Genomic DNA, 11,837 nt, shown 5'->3' with positions numbered 1-11,837 from the left:
AACTGATACTGTGACTCTTCTCCCAGCCAGCCGCAAACCTGAGAACACTGACCCCACCTGTTCCTACCTGCTGTTTTTGTTTCACTCTTGAGTTTTTCATGAAGCGCCTTGTGAAGTCAGTGTTAGTTTAGATTTAACAATGTACTCGGCACTTGTGTTGTTCTTCACTCTTCCCTGCATTTTTGACCTTCCATCTGGCTTGTTTTCCTTCACCTAAAAAGCACCATATAGAGTGCAGACCTCTTGGCAACCAATTCTCTCGATGGGCCATGTCTTTATTCACATTCATTCCAGAAGGACCTCGTCACTGGGTGTAGGATTACCTGTTGGCACCTGTGTTTTCTCATCCCAGTAAAGCAGTCTTTCCAATGTATTCTGTCTCCATGTTTGCTGTCGACATGTCAGCTGTCAGAAAAACCGGATCCCCTGGCTGTGCGGAGTGCTATGGGAAGACAGCTCTCAGCTGCCGGCACTCTTTGGGGACTAACGTGGTTGAAGACACTTCCAGGCCCAAGGTCGGGCCTCTTTGGGAAGGCAGGCCACATTCGCTGACCAATCAGTGAGGAGGAATAAAGACCCAGCCTGCTCGCTCCTGCTCAGGCAGCTCCGAAGGGCCGTCCTGATCCAGAGATCACTATGCGTGTAGCTCCCGCCTTTGCTGGGACTGCACACCAGCTCAGTTCCACACACACACCCCCAACACACCCCTCCCAGTCCTGCCTCCCGAACTCCCTCCCACAGGGGCTGATCTCAAGAGCTCCCTGCATGCTACTCTCTCATTGCCTGCAGGGTAAGGGGCCGGGGTTCCCTGTGACAGAAACAGCGCCCAGGAGGACCCTGGTGTGTAGGATGGGGACACGGGGGGGTGGGGGGCATGCCTCCCACAGAGTGACTCTCCAGACGCTCCCGAAGCTCTGAGCCTGGGCAGGTGGCTCTTCCCTGCCTGTCGAGGGCTAGCATTTGCCTCTTGTTAAAGACAGTTCAGGGTCCCTTTCACCACGAAACCCACGTGCCTCCCCCAGGAGCTGCCCCCACGTCCCCCACAGGCTTCCAGGCCAGTAACCCAGGCTGAGTCTCAGCACCAACCAGTCTGGCATTGCTGGACCCGAGTGGGAGGAAGGCTGCTGTACCCACAGAGCTGCAGGACTTGGTCAGCGGTACCAGCAAGAGCTGAGAAGTCCACGTGGGCTTGGAGGGCGCTTTCAAGGGAGCCAGGGTGTAAAGCTGAATAAAGGGCTATTTGAGTTATTTGGAGTATTACAGCTATTTTCCCCAATACATCTCTTGCACATCCCATCCCTTCTTGGACATTACCTCTTGGAGGACCCAAACAGACAGAGTGCATCGCGGCTCAGCCTCACCCCTGCCAACCCTGCTCCCCCCCCTTTCCTTCTAAGGTGTGGATCCTGCAGTGCCTTGCGGATCCCCACCTCATTGTCTGTCCCCGGGGAGCCCGCTGCGACAGTTTCTGTACTGTCTCAATATTTCTTTCCCACGGTGTCCTGTCACTACCCTCTGTTGTGTTACTGTCTCTTCTGCGACATCTTGTATCTCTCCCTCGAGTCCTTATTTCAGGGAGATTAACCTTCTGTTTCAACTTCTCCAGCTTGTAGACAAAAGTTCATTCACATTTTTCTTCTACTCCTGATGGATATTCTTTACCTGGCCTATCACTTGTGGCCGTCCTCTTCTTGGAGCATTACTCAGTGAAGGAGAGCGGTTCTCTCTGGACGAGCTGTTTGCTGAGAACTGAGCAGGGGAATGGCAGATCGAGGGGGAGAGCACAGCTTAACTCAGGTGTCCTTCGGAAGGATTTTCCCACCCATCCACATCCTCCGAGCAAGGATGGGCTCTGCCTACCAGTCTTCGCGGGCCTGTGTGGTTGGCAGCCAAGGCGTGATGAACCGGGGCATTTGGGGCATTAGAGCAGCTAATACTGAGCCGACTGCCATGAAGGTTCCTCCTCCGACCCCTGCGCTTTGAGGAAAGACTGGGCATCTTGATGGTTTCCTTCCGACCCTGGCTCCCCTGCAGGACCAGGTGTGGATGCTTCAGGCCAGGACCCTTGCTTGAACACATAGGGTTGTAACCCTTTTATGGAAAACTGTAGGCTGGGAAAGAGCCGTGCGGGGTTGCATATGCTTTCTCGGTGTCACGTCTCCAGCTGACCCCATGCTTGTTATATTTGGCAGCTACCCTTTGTAACTTTAGTTTTTGCACGTATTTTCAGCAAAAATCGTATTTTCTTCTCTAATGCTCATTCTTTTTGTTGCTCTAAGTTGACCACGGGGGAGGGAAGTGAACTTGAACCAGAATCCTGAAACAGGTTTTTACAAGCTATTTACATTTTATTAAAAAAAAAACAACAACAAATTTTAGCACTTCACACAGTTGTCGATTTGTTCTATTTTAATTAGCATAAAATTAACGACCCACATTACAAGGGACAAAGAACAAAGGGAGAGGTACTTAAAACATGAATTAAAATGTACACGTAGACATCATTCTTTTACTCTTGCATTGGAATGTGGATTCAGAAAACAAAAACAGCATCGATTTGGGATTGCCTTAGAGCAACAAAACTGTTTAAAAACACCAGCGGTCCCGGCTGTGTTCACAGCGTTCCACACTGCTCATAAAAACTGCCCTCCAGAGGTGGTGATGATGTCGTGGCGGAGGGAGGAAGGCCCGTGGTGAGCAGACTCCCCCCACGTATGAAGTCATCCGCATTGCGTGGCAGGATGAACATCTGCCATATAAACTCTGTGCTGACTGCATGTGTCACAAAAACATTCTTTGTTTCTCTCTGACCCTTGCCCTCATTTTGTTACATGCAGATTGGTTCACAAGATGAGACTTTTCCAAAGCAACTTCACGGAGGACACTGAATGTGATTCCTTTGCAGGCGATGCTAATATAATTCAGCGTCTTTGTCTCGAATGTGTTGTTAATCCAGCGTGATTCATAGTGGATTGTGGGGGAGAGGTGCAGGCGGGGAGAGTAATCAAGCACACTGTCTCCGTGCTTTCTTCTGCTGGTCTTATCAAGCATCTAAATGCCAGCTTGGGATCAGCCCACGCGCCCGGAGGTTTTCTGGACGTTCGCTAGCAAAATGGCCAGTTACAATGAAAGAACAATGACAGTGACTCAAAGTAGACTCAGTGCCTCAGTTATTCTGTCGACAAAGAAGAGAGAAGTAGCTTATACTGCAGCCACGAAACCTATGCATTTTATAAAAACGACAGTTGTGTTTTATGAAAAGATAGTTAATTCCACCGAGTATTTCAGACCCATTAGCAAAACATATAAAAAGAAGAGAGGTTACAGTGGAGGAATCTTGCATCCCTGGATTCCGAAGTAGCCACAGATCAATACCGTACAAACTAGAAGACCAGCCCCAAGTTCTTTTCTCTTTCGGACTTAATTTACGGTTAAGCTAAAGCAAAAGCGTGTTCCCAGGACAAACCCCACAGAGCCATAGGTGACAAAACCTTTTCTCATTTGATTCCTGAATCTACCTTACGTGGCAGGCTGAATCGTGGCTCCCAAAGATACATGGTCCTAATCTCTGGAAGCTGTAAATGTGCCCTTATAGAGAAAAAGGGTCTTTGCCGCAGGGATTAAGTTCTGGATTTTACATGATGAGATTATCCCAGATTCCCTGAGTGGGCTCTGGTTGCCAACACATCCCTGTGTCCTTAGAAGAGAAAGGCAGAAGGAGAAGAAGAATTCACAGAAAAGGCCATGTGACGAGGGAGGCACAGGTGAGGGGCTGTGCCCACAACAAAGACGTGTGGGCAGCACCCGAAGTTAGAAGGGAACAGATTCTCTCTAGAAGCTCCCAAGGAAGCGCGGCCACGTAGACACCTTCATCCCAGCCCAGACAGACTGATGCTGAACGCACGGCCTCCAGAGCTCTGTGCGAATAACTCTCTGTTGTTTTAGGCTTCCCAGTTTGTGGTGACTTGTCATGACAGCAACAGGAAACAAATACTCTTATTTCTATATAAATATGCTATGGTTTTATTTTGTCCTCTCTTATCACTTAATTAGATCACAGACGTCACAGAAAGTAAAGCGTAAAACCTAAAGCCAATATTTTCTGGAAATCGACTATCTTATCATTTAGAGCTTTTCTTTAGATGAGTGCATGTCAAAGCTGGCCTGGTTTTTTCCAGTTGTATTGATATAAGCGACATGCCTTACTGTATGAGTTTCAGGTGTAGGGCGGGAAGGTTTGACTTCCATATACTGTGAACTGATCACCCCTGTAAGTTTAGTTAACATCCATCATCTCATAGAAACAATAAAAAGAGATGTAAAAAAAAAGCAAACAATCTCCCCTCCTGACGACAACACTTAGGATCTACTCTCCTGCGGCAGCTTTCCCAATACCACGCGGCCGTGTTAGCTGTCGTCATGGTGCCGTCCATCACATCCCCAGCTCTTATTTACCTTACAACTGCAGGTCTGTACCTTTGGCCACCGTCCTCCAGTGTCCCCTCCCCCCACCATTTGTGCTTCTGGGAACCACAAATCCGATCTCTTTACTATGAGTTTGGTTTTTTGGTTTTAGTTTGATTTTTTTTTTTTTTAGATTCCAAATGTAAGTAAAATCATACAGTATTTGTCTTTGTCTGACTTATTTCATTTCATGTAATGCCCTCAAGGTCCATCCACATTGTTGCAAATGACAGCATTTCTTTTTCTTTTTTTTTTTTTTTTTTTAAAGATTTTATTTATTTATTCGACAGAGAGAGACAGCCAGCGAGAGAGGGAACACAAGCAGGGGGAGTGGGAGAGGAAGAAGCAGGCTCATAGCAGAAGAGCCTGATGTGGGACTCGATCCCGTAACGCCGGGATCACGCCCTGAGCCGAAGGCAGACGCTTAACGACTGTGCCACCCAGGCGCCCCAGCATTTCTTTTTCTTATGGCTGAATTATGTTCTATTTTATATATATCACATTTTCTTTATCCATTCATCCACTGATGGACAGTTAGGTTGTTTCCTCCGTCTTGACTATTGTGAATAATGCTGCAATGAACACGGGGGTGTGTATGTCTTTTTGAGTTAGTGTTTTTGTTTCCTGTGGATATATTCCCAGGAGTGGAATTGCTGGATCATGTGGTAGCTCTATTTTTAATTTTTTGAGGATCTTCTATGCTGTTTTCCAGAGTGGCTGCACCAGTTTGCATTCCTACCAAGAGCGCACGAGAGTTCTCCTTTCTCCACATCCTTGCCGGCACCTGTTGTCTCTTGTCTTTTGTGATGATGGCTATTCTAACAGGTGTGATTTTGTGGTTTTGACTTGCATTTCCCTAATGACTAGTGATATCTAGCATCATTTCATGTACATGTTGGCCATGTGTATATCTTATTTGGAAAAATGTCTATTCAGATCCTTTGTCTCTTTTTAATTGGATTATTTGTTTTTTGTGGGTTTTTTTTATTTTTTTATTTCTGTTTTTTAGTGGTTTTTTGTTTTTGTTTTGTTTTTGTTTGTTTTTGTCTTTTTGCTATTGATTTGTATGAATTCTTTATATATTTTGGATATTATCCCCTTGCCAGATATATGGTTTGTAAATATTTTTTCCCGTCCTATAGGTTTTCTTTTCACTTTGTTGATGGTTTCTATTGTTACACAGAAGCTTTTTAGTGATGTAGTCCCACTTGTTTATTTTTTATTTTGTTGCTTGCGTTTTAAAATCATTGCCAAGACCCATGTACAAGGAGGTTTTTTCCTATATTTTCTTCTAGGAATTTTATGGTTTCAGGTCTTACATTTAAGTCTTTAATTCATTTTGAGTTAATTTTTGTGAATGGTATAAGATAGGGGTCTAAACTCATTCTTTTACTTGTGAATATCCAATTCCCCCAGCACCATTTATTTAAAAAACTGTCTTTTCTCCATTAAGTATTCTTGGCTACTTTGTAAAATACTAGTTGACCATATATATTTAGGTTTATTTCTGAGCTTTCAGTTCTGTGCCATTGGTCTAGTTGTCTGTTTTCATGCCAATACCATAATTTTGATTACTATAGCTTTATAGTATTGCTTAAAAACAGAAAGTGTGATGCCTCCTGTTTTGTTCTTCTTTCTCAGGATTTCTTTGGCTTTTGGGGTCTTTTGTGGGCACATGTAAATTTTAGGATTGTTTTTTCTACCTCTGTAAAAAATGCCATTGCAATATGGATCAAGATTGTACTGAATCCATAGATGGGTTTTGATGGCACTGACCGTTAAATAATATCAATTTTTCCAATCCATGAACATGGGATACCGTTTCATTTATTTGTCTTCTTCAATTTCTTTCATCAATGTCTTATAGTTTTCAGAATAGAGAAATTTCACCTCCTTAGTTAAATTTACTCGTAAGTATTTTATTATTATATTGTATCAGTGTCAATTTCCTGGGTCTGACCATGTAGTGTAGTTAAGTATTCTGTTACCATGAGGAGAAGGAAAGAGCAGTGACAACCCTGCTCTTGAGCATGTGAGAGGAGATAGGACAATCTGTTGCACAATTGGAAAACTGGTTTTAGGCAGCAACAGGGTAGCTAGCTCATCTCTGGAACTAGCTCATAAACCTTAGGGAACATCAGAAAAATATGAGGGGCTTGTTCAAACAGATTACTGGGGGCAATACTTGTATAATGGTGCAGTGAGAAGAGCTTGGCAAATCTCACCCCCTTTGCACCCCAAAAAGAAGAAAACTAGAAAAAATTGTCAAAAATCACCATTTCAAGACACTATACATCAACGAAAGGCATTCAACAAATTGTGGAAGATTATTCAGTACAACCACTCAACTCTGTAAAAACAGTCAGAGTTTGTGGCCCTTTCACCAGAGGCAGGTCCTGTCCCCAACTCTCAGGTCTGTCAGTGCAGGACTGGTATCGGGCATGAAAACTATGCTTTGCCACCAAAGGGTGATGACCTGAGTTGGAGTGGTGCGTGAGGCAAACCCCACCTTGCTGGTCAATGCTGGAAACAACAGTAAGCCCAAGGCAAAGGAATAAGGTGACCAGCACCCCAGTGAGCCTGAGGCTGTGATTCTGGTTGGGGCCAGCTGATTGGCAGACTTACCAGAAATGTAACTGGGAAATACAGAGAATGAGACCGCTATAGTGTACCTTGATAAGCTCCCACACGTTTCTCTCAGCCCAGAAGTCTACATGTGCACAGGCCTGTGTGAACACTCACAAGACAACAGAGTCATCCCTGGCGATCCTCCCATCACTGGCTGAACTTGACACGGTGTACACACACAGAGGAGATGAGAAGCCTGGATAGAAAGTAAGAGATGGGACAAATTTGTCAATGACTTGAACCCTAAATTGGGTTTCCCAGCCACAGACAGATCTACTGGCCAACGAGAAGAAGCCTTACTCATTCAGGGCGTTTAAACATAATCCCTGAGCAAACCCTGGATGAGTGCGAACGTCTATGGGTGCAGAGTGACTCATAAGAAGTCAAGCATATAAATGAAATAAATAATAATAGAAAGGCTTGGCGGTACCGGTGAGCATATAGATATGCAGATCAATGGAAGAGAAAGGAAAGTTGAGACATAACGTTTACATTTATGGGCAAGCGATTTACAACAAAAAATTCAAAGGCATTCCAATGGGGGAAAGAGTTTTCTAATCGGTGTGGGTGCAATTGAAAAGCTATATGACACATTTACACAAAGAGTCAACAAGCTTTGTCAGTAAACAGATGGACAGTAAGATTTTGGGCTTTGTGTTACCACATTAGCTGCCATTGCTCAAGTGAGGGGGCAGTTGAGGTCTCTTTCTCTGTTCCTGGGTGATGGCAGGAAGGACGACATTGGACTATGCATGCAGACTTGGGGCACTTGAATCACAGATCAGAACTGGACAAAGAAAACGAAGGCCTTCTAAAAGCGGGGGGATCGTTGTGATTTGAAGATATGACTTGAAATAATGTGCAGTGGTGCATGAAAGCTAGCAAGGAAAGGAACAGACAGGACTAATACACTTTTATAGGAAAGAAGGTAAAAAAAATCAAATTAGAAATATCAGCTTATACTTTTGACCATTTGCGAAGAAGTAATCTGTCTGCTCTGGCACTCTACAGTCTGGGAGTCCCTACATCGCCCACTCTACCTGGGAGTGCTCCCGTAAGCTGAACCGTGAGCCCCTAGTGCTCAGCCCTCTTCCCGACCCGGCATAAGCAGGCCTTGGCAGGCCGCTGTCTGAGGTAAGTGAGCCGGAGATGAGTCTGAACCCATTGTTGCTGTCAGAAAGAAGAAATGCCACCAGGTTGGACCTGGACAGTGTGAAAACGGTAAAAAACAGCAAGTGGTCTTGGCCAGAAGGTCCTAGAGGGGATGACTTGAACATCACACAGAAAGAAAGGCTCAGGTCGGCTGGGATGGATTGAGTGTGCCAGGGGACACGTGCTCCTGCTAACACGCAAAGGGGGCGAACCCCATTCAGTGTGCTGGAGAAACGGTGACCTCCAGCGCAAGTCTGTGTATTCATGCCTCAGGGCTGGAGGCTCCTCCAGCATCAGAAGGGGGTCCCAAAGGGACAAATTATGCCCACTCACTGTTTTATATGAAGTGAAACACTTGATTTAACTCAGTACTTCTCGAAGCCGGCCTCGCAGACCCCTGGTGCAGCCTGAGGTCGAACCTTCCCCTGATGATGCCAGCAGTGCCTGCTTTTTTGACCTCTGCCGCTCATGACCATGCACTCAAGGCTCCCAGAGGCCACAGCCCTTGTGCTATCCCCATAGCTTCAGCACAGAAGTGGTGACAAGACCCCGCCACCTGTCTGTCTGCTTGGCTGTCGTGGAAAAGAAGGAAAAATTGTACCACACAGGCACTCTGCTCATAATTTGGTTTGTTTGGGCAATTTTTACTTTTGCTGATAATATGCCATTTGTGTAAACATGTAATGAGTGTATTACTGTTATTTTAAAGGAACTAGCACCTATTTTACTAATATTTATTACTAATTAGTACTTATGAATAGATATTTTTAAACTCAGGTTTAATTTCTAGTACAGGGAACGCCAGGAAACGAACGCTCAGCAAAAGCTCTCTGGGGTCCTCAGTTTCTTTTCAAGCTCATAAAGGGATCCTGGGACCACAAAGTGCTCGACTACTGGTTTAATCGATACATTTTCTTCTTATGTTCCTTCAAGTCATTACTGTAGTAGGAGGGATGAGCATCTGTTTTGTCCTGTCTCAGATGCAAGAAACGTTTGAAAGAGAAAGAAAGAAAACCAGTTCTGCCCAGTTGACTCTGCCAGAATATTTAGGCTTCGTTAGAGATGACCGAAGGAGGGATTTGGGGGGGCGGGGGGGGGGGGCGCTGGAGATGGGCGGATGGTGCATCGGGAATCTCCTGTAGCCAGGGACCAGGCAAGCTCCTAGCCCGTCTCTGGAAAGGCAGGGAGGGTCCAGGGGATGCCACAGGGAGCTTCCTGAAACACCTGGTGGAATCCTTCTGAGCCGCTGGTGTCATCCAGCTCGGTGCCCCGAGGGGCACTTGCGGGCAGACTGTGGGCTCCGTGCACTAGGTAGCATCTGTGGGTCCTTGGCATCCATTCGAAGGAACTTGCCTTCCTTGCGGGTGGGTGTTAAGTCTTTCTGTCAATCATAACACCTTGTGATAACCACAGACGTTGATAAGCTTTATCGCAGAGCAATGACAAGCCACAACAGAACGTTTAGGGCAAAGTGGAGAACTGACCCGGCTGATGACCTCATCCTACAGACGACCTCTTCAAACCTCCGGGTTCCTCCGTCCGGAAAGTGAAAGAAGCCGGCTGGGATAAGGTAATTTTCAGGAATGCCTTATTTAAACAACAGCTCCACTGACAGGAAGCGTTACACAACAGCGAACAATAGATGGTATTTCAACAGAAAAAGGGCTCCAGAGAAGCTCTTGGCGGGCGGTAAACATGGGCAGGAAGTGAGGTCTCCTCCTTGCCGTGGACCCTCATCAGGCCGTCGGGGAAGACACAGATACGATGGGGCAGAGTCCAATAAGGGCGGATATCGGGGTCCAGAATTGTAAGCTCAAACGACTCCAGGTTCCGAGAGCAAGAGAGTACTCCACATAGTTAAAGTTTTGAAATGCTAAGGGACCAAAAGAGAGCCATCGATCCTTACTGAGCACACACCATCAACCCACAAAACTAAAATGTACCCCAGACGCACACACAAGCGAGAGCTCTCAGCCAACAGCCCTTCTGCTCCACGGCACAGGCGCTCTCACAGTGACAGCATATTAGGTCACTTGTAATGTGTCGCTGGTTTTCCACTACACTATGGCGATGTGTGTTACTGGGCATTTACTGGGAATCACCTCCCCTCCGAGGAAGCCCTCAAGGGGGAACGGGAAAATGGGCAGATAGACCATGGGAGCAAGATCTATGTTCTGAGGACAAAGGCTGGAAGGGGAGACCCGGGAACCATTCCTCCCTGCTCTGTGCCCTGTATCTAGCATGCTGCCTGGTACACAGTGGGTGTTCAATAAATGTTTCATGAATGACTGGGGATGGTGTAATTGAATTGGATTTGACCCTAAAAAGGGAGAAATGGAACAGTTGTGAGGAGATGGGAGAGGAAGGATATGTTTAGCAATATTTTGCGATTTTTTCCCCCAGGATTGAAGAGCCTACAGTTGCTTTCTCAGTGTCTGGAATATTCTACTCAGTGGGAATATAGTCCCTGTGGCCACTTCCTCAGTCTTCCCTTGTGCTCTTAGAAAGTTTTTTAAAGAAATTACTTTTATCTCTCTCCTGTAGATTGTTCTCTTTAAATGTGTTTAAAAGTTCCTAGACGTGATGTGAAAGGAGCTTCACGCCAGTGAATGGAGAACTCAGCGAAATTAGATGAATTCTGTGTTTCACAGTTGAGAAGTGGTCCGAGGAAGAAAACCATCTCCTCCTGATTGGGGAAAAAAAATTAGAGTACGCTCACAATGTGTCCATCTTCTGGTTTCTGCTTAATGACCATCCTACATACTTCATTATTGCTGGGGATTCAGTGAGATAAGCAAGAAAGAGCTGGGCCTGCCGTGCACACTGCGTGGGTGTGAATGTCTACCGTGTTTTCTCCGATTGGGAGATGGGTTGGAGTGCTCATATGTCTTTTCAAATTTTATCTCCATAAATTATTTTGGAGCAGTTTTAGGTTTATGGAAAAATTTTACAGCAAATCCAGAAGGCTCCCCGAGTACCCTCTGTCCCTCAGCCACACCTCCTGCTGCCAACATCTGGCGTTAGTGCGGTACATTTATGGGAATTGATGAGCTGATATTGACACATTAGTATGAACAAAAGTCAACAGTTTACATTAGGGTTGACACTTGGTGTTTTTTAGGTCTGTGGGTTTTGCCAAATGCATAATATCACATGTCCACCACGATAGTATCAGACAGAAGAGCTTCACTGCCCTAAAAATCCCCTGTGCCCTGCCTGTTCATCCTTCCCTCCTCCCTAGTCCTTGGCCATCACGGATCTCTGTACTGTCACCATAGTTTCGTCTTTTCCTGAATGTTGTAGAGATGCAGACTGACTTCTTTCACTTAGTGATATGTACTTAAGGTTTTTCCATGTATTTCATGGTTTGATGGCTCCTTCCCTTTTTTTTTTTTTTTTTTTTTTGGTGAATAACATTCCATATGCATTTTGAATATCAATCCTCTGCTGTCGTTTTAAGCCTTGGAGTTAGGGAAATGTTGTCATTTGAAGCATTATGGTTAGGGAAACTTTGACATTTCAGAGAAACAGTGTCAGTACAGTGGCTAAAAACATAGCTTTTGCTATGAAACCTACCTGAGGACAGTAACATT

The sequence above is a fragment of the Ursus americanus genome, chromosome 34, assembly GCF_024610735.1.
Source record: "Ursus americanus isolate L20-20 chromosome 34, mUrsAme1.1.p, whole genome shotgun sequence".
Lineage (NCBI taxonomy): Eukaryota > Metazoa > Chordata > Mammalia > Carnivora > Ursidae > Ursus > Ursus americanus.
Note: the sequence above shows the minus strand (reverse complement) of the source record.